The following is a 14,120-nucleotide window of genomic DNA, read 5'->3' as shown; positions in this document are numbered from 1 at the left end:
TCGCCGCTCCCGAGACTCGCGCTTTGCGTTCCTCGCGAGAGAAGGACAAGCCGCTTGAAAATTGTTGCGAACTGTAGTAACACGGGACATTGCTGGTTAATGAAAAGCATGCGCCTCTGGTTTACCTGCAAACAATTATCAATAAACTTTGACTTATCATGGTCTACCATCAACCTGTGTACTGAAGCATCGGTAATCGTCCTTCGTAACCGCGTCCGCATTCTTCACCCTTGCGATTATCGTTGGGCAGCTGCGAAGCAGTGAAAAAGTTTACTCCGGTGAAGCGCGTTACTGATTAAGAATTGCTACTAGTCAAAAGAAGCCGTTCCAGCCCAGAGAGCGATGGCCTTGCGCTGCCGTCTGGTTTTCTACCACAAGGATTCAGAGGTGGCCTGCAGTGGCATGGTTCAAGCACTTACATGATGGTCTGAGGGCCGCAAGATAAGGATGGTGACAAAGATAGGCATGCCTTGAACATGTTCCTCACTTCCTAACTTTGCAGCCCGCTCCGCCTATGCGTGGTCGATGGTGGGAACGGCGGCTCTGCTGTTGGGCACGTCCTGCTGGTGTCACGCGATCCTCCGAGGTGGCTCTGACGACAGCGCCCATTGTTCCTCTGCTTTCTAAGCTATCGCCCCACTGGATCCATCAAAGGTGATCAATTCAATCAGATTTTCGAGGAAGTATTCTATACATATATAAAAGGCTTTGGAATCAGACATAACATCAGCACTACCCACCAGTAGGCAAACTGCTATAGCTGATCTTGTTCTCACCCAAAGAACCAAGAACTCCACTACAGTCGAATTGCAGTCGTAATATTTATCGATATAAATCAACTGACACGGTTTGTTATGACATTCTTACAGAGAATCATCCAAAGTGTAGGTTTTTTTTACGAATCTTTCGATATAATTACGCTTTGCCTTTTAAACAGACGGTAATGTGTTACAATGAAAGACTTCACTTCCTCAGCACTAAATACACGAAAATGAGTATACCAGAGGGTACCGTTCCTCGGTGTATTCTTTTGAATTTTTATACGTAAATTATACCCCCATCTCTTGACCTAGCGTATAGCACAGTTTAATATACAGCACATTGTACGAGCACAGAAAATGTGTGCTCAACTCAATGTGCTCAACTGTACAACGTCGGGGAAATTGCTAGTGGCGCCACCTCATTGTATTCAGCTATGGCCGCTCATTCAAGGGCATGCGCTTCTTCGGTCGTGCTATTGTGTCTGACCGATCATATGTAAAATCACCGGAACCCTTTTTCACATGTTAGCCACGAGAAAAAAACAAAACCAGTTGAAGCAGTTTTCACGTTTCTGTTGCGTCAATTGAAATAGGGTATGGAAACGAAATCACAACTTTGCCCACGAACAATAGAATTTCGAATAGCAGCTGATGAAGGCTGCGCTGTTTTAGCGAAACAGTCGAACAGTGTCTTAGAGTTCCTAAGGAATTCGTACGTATAAGTACGAAGAGAAATACACTGTAAATGACCTGTATTAAATAAGCCATAATTTATTTATTAATAATAATAAATAATAAGGCAATTATGAAATATTAATAATTAATTAATCAATCAATCTATTAAGTGATTAAATAATTAAGTAATTAATTAATACATAAATAATATATACAAAATTATTACTGTTTATTGATTTATTTATTCATTTATTTATTCAATAACACCACTGAATGCCCTGCGGAAGAGGGTATTAGAATTGAGGGAGGGGGGAACACGAACATACTGTCATAACAATTTCTGAGAAAAATGCAACAAACGCGCCTAAATACGCGACTAAATACGCAGACACGACTATGCGTAGTACAATCAAAGTTTGGATAAAACCAAATTAACAGTATATTAGAAGAAATTTGAAAATTGAAACACCTAGAATTCATAATACGTACAAGGCACTCAAAGAGGATAATTCGAAAACAAAATCTACCGGATGGCAAAGGTACCGGAGGAACACAACATAGAATATAACTCATTCAAAAAGAAAAGAAAAAAACTTTCACATTGCACAGAGACATCACATTATGACATACGTAAGCAGGATTTGTCGGTGTGAACTTCAGTAGGAGGTTATTCTAGCAAAGTATGAATCTGCGGATAAATGACTGAGCGCAAAGATCTGAGTGATACACACCGTGCTTTGACTTAGAGAGGGTGATGTTGGGGTCTCGGTGCTGACGCCCGTTATTGCCAATGGGTCGCAAGCCCCAAGGGTAGCGTTGGCCTGGCGGCCTGGGGCACTGGAAGCATCCGAAGGTCCCGGCAAAGCAAGAGAAGACTGGTAACAGAACAACTTGTTTATTCTAACATAGCAAAAGAGCGGCCGGTCAGGTCGACCGAAGTGGAGAGACGGGAGAGCACGTAACTCAACAGAAGAAATCGGAGCCTCTCTCCTGGCGTCCGGGGGCAGCTGCTCTTACACCCTCGGCGTCGCGGTCCAAAAGGGAAGGTCACGGGAAGAAGGTCACGGGATGAAGGTCACGGGACGGCGGAGCATGAGCCCACGACGGCGCGCACGGTCGAGCCGAGAGACCTGCTGAACCGAGTGTAGTGACGCATCGCCAACCCTCACTTGGGGAGCTCCGCTCCCCGGCTGCCGCGCTTTGACAAGCGTGGGCACACACACACACACGCACACTCGAAGACACGTGGCACTGAAACACGCCTGGACACGCTTGGCGGGGAAGCGTTGCGGCGGCGTCGCACGGGCCAAAATGTCCGCCGCTTTGAACGAAGCCCCGGCGTCCGTTGCATCCGCGCCGGCATTACCGCGCGTTGTAGGCGAAACGTAACAGACCGCCCCGCCGGGGGAAGGAGATCCCGATGGTCAGGGGACTGCATCCGCTGTCCGGAGGGATGTCGCTCGATGATGCTCATAACCGAAGTCGGGCGTCCTTTGGCGTTTCTTGAGCGCAGCGCACAGAGAAGGCCTCGTTCTCACGTTCAGGTGCACACAGGACACTGCAAAGTGACTTCGGGAGAGTTTGACATTTTTGTTCTCGTTTCCGGCAAGCGTTAGAACTACGCCGAAAGTCAACCGCTCAGTCAGCAAGCACGGCACAACCCTCACTAAGCCCTGCCAGGCTCTTTCCCCTTTTATACTGCTGCCTAGTTCCTTACAGTAGTTTAGCAGCACTCAGAACGCGTCCACAAATCGGAAAATTGCACTAGAAAGCACATCATCACTTTGAAACACTACACGAAAGCAATAGGTTAAAAATCCTGCCTCAGGAAGAAAAACATCAGTAACAAGCAATTTTGAGGCTGATTCCCACGTGAGGGGCTTCGACTTAAGCCATCGGCGTTACCGTTGAGACTCCCCTTTTTGTAACGTACCTCAAAGGAATATTGTTGCAAAGCGAGGCTCCAGCGCAGGAGGCGGCCATTTTTGGGAGAGATGGTCTGCAGCCATTGGAGAGGGCAGTGATCCGTTTCAATGATAAACCTCGAGCCGGCTAGGTAACATGACAATTTCTGAACGGCCCACACGATACACGCACACTCTTTCTCGGTGGCGCTATACGCCTGCTCACGACTCGTCAGCTTACGACTAGCATACAGGACGGGGTGTTCTACTTCTCCATTTTCCCGTTGGCACAGTACAACGCCCATGCCTCGCTCACTAGCATCACACTGAACAACGAACCCTTTTGTGTAGTCGGGCGATCGTAGCACAGGCTGGCTTGTTAGGGCGCTCTTTAGGGCGCTAAAAGCTCTTTCCTTCGTCTCATCCCAGACGACTGTTTGCGGCTCTGTCTTTCTTAGAGCATCCGTCAAGGGAGCCGCGATATCAGAGTACCTGGGGATGTACCTCTGATAGTAGCCGGCGACACCTAAGAACGACCGAATATCGGTCTTCGTGCGCGGTTGCGGGAAGTCTCGCACAGCGGCCACCTTTATTTCAGAGGGGCGGCGTCGACCCCGACCAATCACGTGTCCGAGGTAGACAACCTCGGCCTGTGCTAACTGGCACTTGGGAGCCTTGACTGTCAAGCCCGCATCGCGCAGGCGGGTTAGCACTGCCCGCAAGTGCGCCATATGTTCAGGCCAGGATGCGGAGAATATCGCTACGTCGTCTAGATACGGTAAAGCGAATTCTTGCTGTCCCCGCAACACTTTATCCATGAGGCTTGAAAAGCAGTATGGCGCGTTCTTCAAACCAAAACTCAAAACTTTAGGACGGAATGTCCCCATTGGCGAAATGAACGCCGCATACCTACTAGCCTCTTCTGTAAGTGGAACCTGCCAATAACCCCTGACAAGATCTAGGGTGGAAATAAACCGAGCGCTACTCACTCTCTCAAGGCGCTCCTCGATGTTAGGGATCGGATAAATTTGATCCTTAGTGATGGAATTAAGCCTGCGGTAGTCGACGCAAGGACGAGGTTCCTTGCCCGGTACCTCAACTAAAATCAAAGGGGAGGTATAATCACTCTCACCCGCCTCAATAACACCGAGCTGTAGCATTTTCTTTACCTCAGCCTCCATAATATCGCTCTGGCGGGGTGACACCCGGTACGCCTTGGATCGTACTGGCTCTGGGGAGGTAAGTTCTATGTCATGAGTAAGGACAGAAGTCCTACCAGGCCTCTCAGAGAACAGACCTTGAAACTCTTGTAAGAGCTGGTGTAGTTCGGTTTTCTGCTCAGGCGACAGCGATGCTTTACTTATTAAGTCACTAATGACTTGATCGGTGTCTTTCCTGTTCGTCACTGAGCCTAGTCCCGGAAGCTCGACCGGAAGCTCTTCGGGCACGTTTACCATCATGCACACCACAGCTTCCCGTTGCTTATAGGGTTTGAGCAGATTACAGTGGTAAACTTGCTGTGCTTTCCGCTTTCCTGGCAGACTCACCACGTAGTTAACGTCCGACAGTTTTTGAACAATCCGTGCTGGGCCCTCCCACTGCACGTCGAGTTTGTTCTTTAGCGATGTGCGCAATATCATGACCTCATCGCCCACCTCAAAACGACGGGCCCTGGCTGTCCGATCATAATAAACCTTGGCCCTCTGCTGGGCCTCTGCCATTGCTTCACCTGACAACTCCTGTGCCCTTCTTAAGCGTTCGAGGAGCTTAAGCACGTACTCTACCACGACTGGGTCGTCGCCCCTGCCTTCCCATGATTCTCGAAGCATGCGAAGCGGAGATCGCAGCGAGCGACCGTACACCAGCTCAGCTGGCGAAAACCCCGTAGCCGCATGCGGCGCGGTCCTTAATGCAAACATCACTCCAGGCAGACACAGCTCCCAGTCAGTTTGATGTTCAAAACACAATGCTCTCAACACGCGCTTCATGACGGAGTGGAGCTTCTCAACGGAATTCGACTGGGGGTGGTGCACTGAGCTGTGTAACAGCCTTACCCCGCACCTTTCGAGAAAGGCTGTCGTCAAAGCGCTAGTAAACACTGTACCCTGATCTTACTGGATTTCTGCAGGAAAACCAACTCGCGCAAATATGGACAGTAGTGCATTGACTATCTCAACTGAGCTGAGTTCTTTAAGCGGCACTGCTTCAGGGAACTTTGTCGCTGGGCAGATCACAGTCAAAATGTGTCGGTACCCCGTGGCTGTTACCGGCAGAGGTCCCACTGTATCAATAACGAGCCGTCTAAAAGGCTCCGTAATGATAGGTACCAACTTCAACGGCGCCCTCGATTTGTCCCCTGGCTTGCCCACCCGCTGACAGGTGTCGCATGTCTTCACAAAGTGGTCTGCGTCCCGAAAACACCCTGGCCAATAGTACTCCTGCAAGAGACGGTCCTTAGTTTTCTTAACTCCTAGGTGTCCGGACCACGAACCCCCATGCGACAAGCGCAACAGATCCTGACGATAGCATTGAGGCACGATCAGCTGATCGAACTCCACTCCCCTGCGGTCTAGATACTTCCGGTACAGGACCCCACCTCTTTCCACAAAGCGAGCATTTTTCTTGGCGATACCTTCCTTGATAATGCAGCGTATGTTTTCTAGGCTGCCATCCTTCTTTTGCTCGGCTATCAAAGCCGACCGGCTGACTTTTAGCAACCTGTTAAGTCCGTCTGACGTAGGCGCGATGAGCAAATCTGGAGACAGCTCTTCTAACTTTCCCGTGTCGGGAATTTCCTCTCCAGTATCTGCTGCCTTTAACGCTACAGGCTCAATTTTATCCCGTTCGGGCGTGCTCTGAATACCAGCTTGCTGCGCCTCTGACCCTTTCTCATCATTCAACAACGTCGGCCCCGCAACTACCGCCTTTGCAGCGAGCTCCCGAACCTTCGATCTGGTTAAGGCCTGAACGCTAGCCTCACCAAACAAAAGCCCCTTCTCGCGCAGGAGGTGATCGGACCTGTTCGAAAATAGGTACGGGTACTGGGGGGGCAGCATAGATGACACTGCGGCCTCCGTCTCAAGTGCTCCGAAAGGTCCTTCAATAAGCACTTTTGCTACCGGCAGACACACGCTATGAGCTTCCACTGCTTGCTTGATCCATGCGCACTCGCCCGTGAACATTTCGGGTTCTACGTAAGAGGGGTGAACTACATCCATTGTAGCTGCGGAATCGCGAAGCACTCGGCACTCTTTCCCGTTCACGAGGAGGTCTCGCATGTAAGGCTCGAGAAGCTTCATGTTCTCGTCAGTGCTGCATATAGACAAAAACACGACTTGTGTTTTTGTCTCTGGACACTGCGCCGAAAAGTGACCCGGCTTCTGGCACGTATAACAAACGCGCGCTTGCCTCGTCTCGAACCGCTTTCTGCGTTCGGCTTCGGTTGCCGCCGTCTCCTTACGTTCGGTCGGACTGCTTTCACTCGCATCCGCACTACGTGTATCCCCCTTTGCTCTCATGGGTGTGAACTTCGGCCTCTCCAACTTGGAGCCAAATTCACCCTTTTGACCGTCCTTAGCTCCGCGAGCCCGACGCGTCACAAACTCCTCGGCTAGCTCAGCGGCTCTAGCCACCGTACTAACGTCTGGCCTATCCAAGACCCAGTACCGCACGTTCTCAGGTAACCGACTATAAAACTGTTCTAGCCCGAAACACTGCAGAACTTTCTCGTGGTCACCAAACGCTTTCTCTTCTTTGAGCCACTCCTGCATGTTTGACATAAGCCTGTACGCAAACTCTGTATATGACTCACTTCTGCCTTTCTCGTTTTCCCGAAACTTCCGACGGAACGCCTCCGCTGACAGCCGGTACTTTTTTAGCAGACTCGATTTCACTTTGTCGAAATCCTCTGCCTCCTCTCTCTCCAAGCGAGCGACTACGTCGGCCGCCTCGCCGGGTAGCAAAGTGAGCAAGCGCTGTGGCCACGTTTCCCGAGAGAACCCCTGCTTCTCGCACGTTCGCTCAAAGTTAACCAGGAACAAACCAATGTCCTCTCCAAGCTTAAACGGCCGCATCAGGTCAGTCATTTTGAACAATACTCGTTCTCCTGCACCGTGTGCCTGACTTCCATTACGAGCGCGTTCCATCTCTACCTCGAGACGCTTCATTTCCAAAGCGTGTTCGCGCTCTTCTTTTTCTTTCTGTTCTTTTCGTTCGCGCTCATCTTTCTCTTTCTGTTCTTTAAGTTCGCGCTCCTGTTTCTCTTTTTGCTCCTCCCTCTCCTCAATGGTCTCAAGGCATTCCGACAGCTCGTCATCCTCAGCTTCTAACTCAAGAATAGCCCTTAGCAGTTCTGGTTTTCTGAGTTTGTCTGAGACATCCAGACCCAACTCTCTTGCAAGCTCCAGCAATATCGGTTTGCGCAACGACTTCAAATCCATGGCTGCTCTGAATGCTGCTTTCTCTACTGCCTACTATTGTCTTGCCGCAAACTAACCCGGTAGCAACGACAACCACAATTACCAGCTCTGTTTCTAACACTAACAAAAGCCTGGCAAAACTCAGAAGAAGAAAGTCCCGCACTCACCAAACCTTGCAGCCAAGACTTCAGCGCAGTCGTTCCGCTGCAGGCAACCAGTCATCACACAGGGCTCGTTGCACTGCTCCCGGATGGTCGTTGAGCTGCTCAGCATACAGTCAACCGCATCTCTTTGCTGCTGGCCTCCGTTGTCGCGATCTCACCGCTGGCAACCAGATGTTGGGGTCTCGGTGCTGACGCCCGTTATTGCCAATGGGTCGCAAGCCCCAAGGGTAGCGTTGGCCTGGCGGCCTGGGGCACTGGAAGCATCCGAAGGTCCCGGCAAAGCAAGAGAAGACTGGTAACAGAACAACTTGTTTATTCTAACATAGCAAAAGAGCGGCCGGTCAGGTCGACCGAAGTGGAGAGACGGGAGAGCACGTAACTCAACAGTACAAATCGGAGCCTCTCTCCTGGCGTCCGGGGGCAGCTGCTCTTATACTCTCGGCGTCGCGGGCCAGAAGGAAGGTCACGGGATGAGCCCACGCGACGGCGGAGCATGAGCCCACGACGGCGCGCACGGTCGAGCCGAGAGACATGGTGAGCCGAGTGTAGTGACGCATCGCCAACCCGCCGACGGACAGACCTGCTGGCTCCTCACTTGGGGAGCTCCGCTCCCCGGCTGCCGCGCTTTGACAAGCGTGGGCACACACACACACACGCACATACGAAGACACGTGGCACTGAAACACGCCTGGACACGCTTGGCGGGGAGGCGTTGCGGCGGCGTCGAACGGGCCAAAATGTCCGCCGCTTTGAACGAAGCCCCGGCGTCCGTTGCATCCGCGCCGGCATTACCGCGCGTTGTAGGCGAAACGTAACAGTGATCTCGGCGAGAGAAAATGACAGAGTGTGAGTGAAAGAAACCATCAATGCAAACGGTCGTGATGGTGAAGTTTATGAAAGAGCGATAGGCGCACGTGTTTGCGGCGTAGTGATAGCGGATGCAATTCGGCAGGATTCTTTAAACATGCAGCACTAGAGTACGGAGGATAATTTGTAAAAGATAAAGCAAGGAGCACGGCTTACAAGTATTCAAGGTTACGTACGATGGACTCCTGGTTCGGATCCCAGGTGGCGCATGCATATTCGACTTTGAGGTATCACTAATGCGGTGTATATGCTAGATGTTTTTTTAAGTGTAAACGCACTTGCTTTAGTCTGTGTTTTATTATTTCAAATTTGCGGGTAACACATGCAAGTGTAACGCTGATGTGATGACGAACATATGTAGGATCCCATTGCAAACTGACTCCTCAACAGTCTTATTATCAAGAGAGTATGACGTTGCAATACGAGACGAAGAGCGTGAAAATGACATGCACTTAGCTTTAGCATAATTAAAGGTCATTTGCCAGTCTGAACACCATGTAGTCAATGCGTTTAGGTGTGGTTGGAACGCTTCTCGGTTAGAGTCAGTAGAAATTTTACGGAAAATTGCTGAATCATCGGCGAACCGTCTTATTCTGGACGACATGCAGTCAGGCAAATCAATAATATAGACTATAAAAAGCAAAGCACAAAGCACACTCCCTTGAGGAACGCTGGACGCAACTGGAATAAAGGAGGAGTTGTGGTGTTCATGGTGCAGGTGTTCTTGTTCAAATTGGATTATTTCGCTAGGAAATGTTTTCTTCCCGTCGCCCGACTGCCCCGGAACTTATAATTTCATACCCGCCTCTGTTCTGCGCTTCGAGTGAGCTCGGGCCGTGTTAGTGGATTTGTCACACAATACAAGTGCCACCCAAGGATTACAAAAGGCTTCTTTTGTGCTGTCACGGTGCCAGGACCTGTGGCCATGCTGTGCTTCGGCGAAGCTGCAGAAGGTGCTCGACGCCTGAGAATCGCACGCAGTAGCACAACTGGCGTCATTGAGGAGGTAATGTACGGTATGTGCACATCGGCCATTGGCGTCGTTCTACTGAGAATCGAACGTTAGAGCTTACTTATCAATTATTTGGCGTGTGAGTGTTTCAGCAGAATTTAATGACATCTTACGATTAACCTTCGCGAAACAAGATGGGAAATGTTGCACGTTTGTCCAATTCCTTTTGGAAGCGTTGCCATTGGCATAGGTCGCGGTCAGGGTTTGGAAACGATTGCTTCCGAGCCACAGATTCTGCAGTACTGGAAGACATGAGGCACCAAGGGTCGCAAGACTGAGGGAGAATCGTTCAAAAAATGTAATGCAGGGTTTTAGGTGCGAAAACCACGATCTGATTATGATGCAAGCCGTACGAGGGGACTCCCGAAATTTGGACCAGCTGGGGTTCTTTACCGTGCACCCAAATCTAAGTACACAGGTGTTGTTTTTGTGTTGCATTTCGTCCCCATCGTAATGCGCGGCCCTCGTGGCTGGGATTCGGTCCCGCGACCTCGTGTTTAGGAGCCCAATACCAGAATCGTCGTCAACTGCTAGAACGACATGTTGCTCGTTAACGACTATGCACGCATGCCCGGTTACTTGCATGCATTAAAATCGGCGAATTTGCTCGGCTTCGTTGGAATTGGCCTGCGCACTTCGACACTCAACACTGTCCTCGAGCGAGATTTTAATCCAATGAACAGTAGTATTTATATTGTTTTACTAAATGTGAGACCCACGGGGGTGGTTGGTTGACATTTGACCCTCGCAGTGCCCCGACCTGCCGGCGTGCTGCCCTTCGGCGACGCTGCGGTGGCTGCTCGATACCGGAGAATCGCACGCAGCAGCACCGCCGCGAGCAGCGCAGCCTTCGTGAAGTGCATGGCATGCTGCAGCTCCTGCGCCTCCAGCGATCCAGTGTTGCCGAACGAGGTCACGTGGGCTACTCTTTCCCTAGAAAGAGTACGCGCGCGTGGCCAGGAAGCTTATATTTACGCTTTTGCTTTCGTGATTAGTCACTTTTTGTTCTACTACTTCTGTAATATATCAATAAATATGGTTTTGATTGTCTACTCGCGTGAGGACTATGCTAAAACGCTGTCGTATCCGAGAAGAGATGAATTAAAGCTGTGCCGAAGTCTGACCTGTCCTATACCTTTACTATCAACACTCGCGAAAAGTGAGTGAACTACTGAAATGATTACAGTGTGCTTCGCTGTCGTGTACGTGTACCGCGATGTTCTGGTAGTCTTGTTCTTAAATGCATCAAACGGTGTTAAAGTAAGAGCAAAAGCGACACAGGAGTCATAGTGCAACTTTCGCGGTGGATATCTGGAAAACGGTGCCACCCTTATGATTCGATCAAAATGAATATGCCTTGCAAAAGCGCCAGCAACCATAATTAAACTAAATATGTGCCGATTAAAGCAGTCGGTTAAAAACTTTTGACATGCACTTTTGACATGCGTACAGAGAATAGACTCGCCTATCACGAGGCATTCTTTTCATTTGCGTTTCTGCGTTCTCTACATGCCATTGTGTGAATGCTATATTAGGCGTCAGCTCGAATGTGCAATAAACGCAAGCCCGTTGAGGGGTACGTCGCGTGTTATGTGAATGTGATGAAGCGCTGACATCTGTGGGAAGCATCATCTGAACGGAAAGCGATGCCCCGTTACGCGGTCATGCGAAGGTAAAGTCACTGCCATCGGGTACCATGACACCAAGGTGCATACGCAAACGTTGGTAAACAATCGTAAACGCAAAATGTGTTGCGCAGAGTAATCGTTCTGCAAGGGGCTTTACTCGTAGTTAAACATGGTGCCGCGCTAAAAGTGCGAAAAACAAATCACTCGCTCGTGACTGAAGCGAAATGAAAGCGTCGCTTGATGGTAGCAATAGGTTACGGAAAAATCTTGTATTTTCGGCCTACCCAAAAGCGCGACCGAAAGTTGGACTAACTCTGGAAATAAAGACCTGACCTTTTTCCAGAAGGAATTAGGCGAATATTTTCCTCAAGGCAGAATTGAGCATGCGCACAGGGCGAAAGTTCGGCGGAAATAAGAATGGACCAGTGATTATGGCATTACTCATGACAAAGATTAGTAATGCTTGTTGTGTCGGAATGCGGAAGTTGAAAGTGTCGCAATAAGTGATCCACGAAGATTTCACCCCTTGTGTTCGGCATGCACGATCAAAGCTGCTGCAGCACAGGAGGAACGGGGGGGGGGGGGGGGGGGGGGGAGGGGCCTCGTTTCAGCTTCACTATGATCAGCTACATATGGGTAATCATAGCATGAGTAGCGAAGAAATGGTTACACCAAGGCAAACATAGGGGACATTGTATACTCACTAACTAGTAAGTACGCATTTCGCCGCCAGAGCACCATATATAGAGGGCCCAGGAAAGTTTATCTTTATGATAATGAAGACAATGCACCATTAACATGCGAACTTACATTGTATTTCCCTATGTTCTTGAATACAGAATATTCCAGTGATTGCGATAGCATGTGACTGCTTTGACAAATAAATTCATTTCGTTCAAAAACGCTTTTGTCCCTTCTAAAGTCATAACACGATATAGGCGTCAAGAAAAGCCTTGGATGAATAACGGTGCTAGAAAGCTAATTAAAAACTACATTTCCATCGTGTTTCCTACAGGAGAAGTGAAAAGCCACGGGTGCATGAAATTATGATTAATGGGGAGATTAACTTAAGGTTACTTAAACCAAAAAAAGCTTTTACGATTCACATGGCTTAAAACTTCAGACAACACGAAAGAGCTGTGAAAATTGTTTAAGAATAGTGACCGGGAGCAGGAATCCATTCCGAGGTTGCTGTCAGATAGTACTACATACAGTACCAGACAACTATAAGAAGGCATGCTGTGTTATTCGTTATTTTCAGTCTGTGTTTAGACAGCCCTACAATGCTAAATACTGCATTACACGGAATAAATTCTGAGACATATATCTGAAGTTCACTTTAACTATAAAAGTGTCGTAAAATTACAAATAGAGGGCTAAAATGCGGGCCTAATTCCAGCCACAACTAATTTCCCCGTTGCTTTCCTTGGCTTCGTTGCCTGCTTCCTTTATATCGTCATACTGTGTGTGTGTGTGTGTGTGTGTGTGTGTGTGTGTGTGTGTGTGTGTGTGCGTGTGTGTGTGCGTGTGTGTGTGCGTGCGTGCGTGCGTGCGTGCGTGTGTGCGTGTGTGTGTGTGTGTGTGTGTGTGTGTGTGTGTGTGTGTGTGTGTGTGCGTGCGTGTGCGTGTGCGTGTGCGTGTGTGTGTGTGTGTGTGTGTGTGTGTGTGTGTGTGTGTGTGTGTGTGTGTGTGTTGTTTTTAGAATCTTCTGCCCGCAAACATTTGTGTATGACTTTTGGTATCTGTGACTGCGTATAGCTCTGGTAGCCAGGAAAAACTCTAGGGACATTCAAGCGCCGGTTCTAATTTCCGGACTCGGAAATGGAGTCAGTGCTCAAGGAGGGGGTACTGAGGAGACGACGCTTCTGGCGGACCCATCGTCGGGAAAGAAATATTTGCCCTGGATATGGGTTTAAGCCATCTTTGCCGGAGAGTTTCATCGGCTGGAAACTAGTGAAAGTTTAGACTAACCTTTTTCTTGGTGCTCGATTTAGAGCACGGCACGCAGCAGTACGGCGTACTTCTGAAAAATACGGTAAATCACACGCGGAAGCTCAGGACAGATTATAAAAACAAATCACTTGCCGCAAGTCAACATATATGCTAGTCGCAGAGGGCCTTCAGCAGCAACACTTCCAAGGGACAGACTGAGTAGTACGAGGCTTAAAAAAAGTCGCTTCAGAACCACTGATGCAGAGGGAATTTCATAATGTATAAGTGACATGCGTGCGAGCGCCCCAAATAAATTTATTTGGGCGGCACATCAGGCCGGAGAAAATTCACTGCAAAATTGTTATTACGACGGTGATGTCTGTACATGAAGACTTCTGTGAATTTAGCGCTCGGCCAGAGAACTTAGCCATGCAATGACGACGAAGATGAAAAGCGTTTCTTTTGTAAGGAAAAGCGAGCGCAAAAAAAAAAAATGAGAAGCGTAGTAAGGGAAAGCGCTTAGGCACTGCGTCCACTCACTCGGCCGAATACCACATCTCAAGGCCTATGCAATGCGCCACACAAACTCTCCTAAACAGCCTGCCTCCGCCATAGCTACATCTCGATCGTATTATGCTACAGAGAAACGCCCGGTGTGTAAAGCCGACATAAAAATATATAACCACTTAGCTTGATTTTCGTGCAGCTTCCTCTAGCTGGCAATACACTTCTGGGCCAACAATCAATCGTCTCATCTTC

The 14,120-nt window shown here is 49.1% G+C and overlaps 1 long non-coding RNA gene across 1 annotated transcript; it reads left to right on the top strand.

Annotated features, from left to right (window-relative positions):
* The first annotated feature begins 507 nt into the window (after positions 1–507).
* Positions 508–10,888, top strand: LOC129381227 (uncharacterized). Its single transcript, XR_008609445.2, has 3 exons — positions 508–654; positions 9,704–9,805; positions 10,553–10,888. It is a non-coding gene; the product is annotated as an uncharacterized lncRNA (long non-coding RNA).
* Positions 10,889–14,120: the final 3,232 nt, after the last annotated feature.

This window comes from Dermacentor andersoni, chromosome 1 (assembly GCF_023375885.2).
Source record: "Dermacentor andersoni chromosome 1, qqDerAnde1_hic_scaffold, whole genome shotgun sequence".
NCBI lineage: Eukaryota > Metazoa > Arthropoda > Arachnida > Ixodida > Ixodidae > Dermacentor > Dermacentor andersoni.
The sequence above is the reverse complement of the archived record's forward strand: the minus strand, read 5'-3'. Positions and strand labels throughout refer to the sequence as shown.